The sequence below is a fragment of the Phaethon lepturus genome, unplaced genomic scaffold (genome assembly GCF_000687285.1).
Source record: "Phaethon lepturus isolate BGI_N335 unplaced genomic scaffold, ASM68728v1 scaffold31803, whole genome shotgun sequence".
Taxonomy (NCBI): domain Eukaryota; kingdom Metazoa; phylum Chordata; class Aves; order Phaethontiformes; family Phaethontidae; genus Phaethon; species Phaethon lepturus.
Genome location: NW_010530250.1, coordinates 14836 through 15141, shown reverse-complemented (window position 1 = coordinate 15141; position 306 = coordinate 14836). Strand labels below are relative to the sequence as shown.

General features: G+C 67.6%; 1 protein-coding gene across 1 annotated transcript in view; it reads right to left on the bottom strand.

The window, feature by feature from the left end:
* The window catches only part of CBFA2T2 (core-binding factor, runt domain, alpha subunit 2; translocated to, 2), a gene marked incomplete at its 3' end in the record, with an annotated part of 15387 nt that overhangs the window by 673 nt on the left and 14408 nt on the right, over positions 1-306 (bottom strand). The window lies entirely within an intron of this gene.

Here is a 306-nt window from a genome sequence, read left to right as displayed (position 1 = left end):
GCTGCCTTACGAGCGGGGGCAAGGGGCCCGCGCCGGGAGCTGCGGCTGCAGCTGCTCCGAGGGGGGAGCCGGCGGATTAGCTCTCCTGCAGCTGGACTCGCGCGTTAGCAGCCGCGTACTGGGGAGGGCAAGTTCAGCTGCGGAAAAGCAGCCTCCGCCAGAGCCTGCCTCTAGTCCTGCCCTACAGGGCACCTTTCGCCGGCCACCGCTTCTGCGAGCGCAAGCAAAAAGCTGTTGAAGCGGGAAAGCGGGGCGGTGGGAGATGCTGACCCGTATCGGACAGCCCTGTTGGGGGGAAAGGCAGCG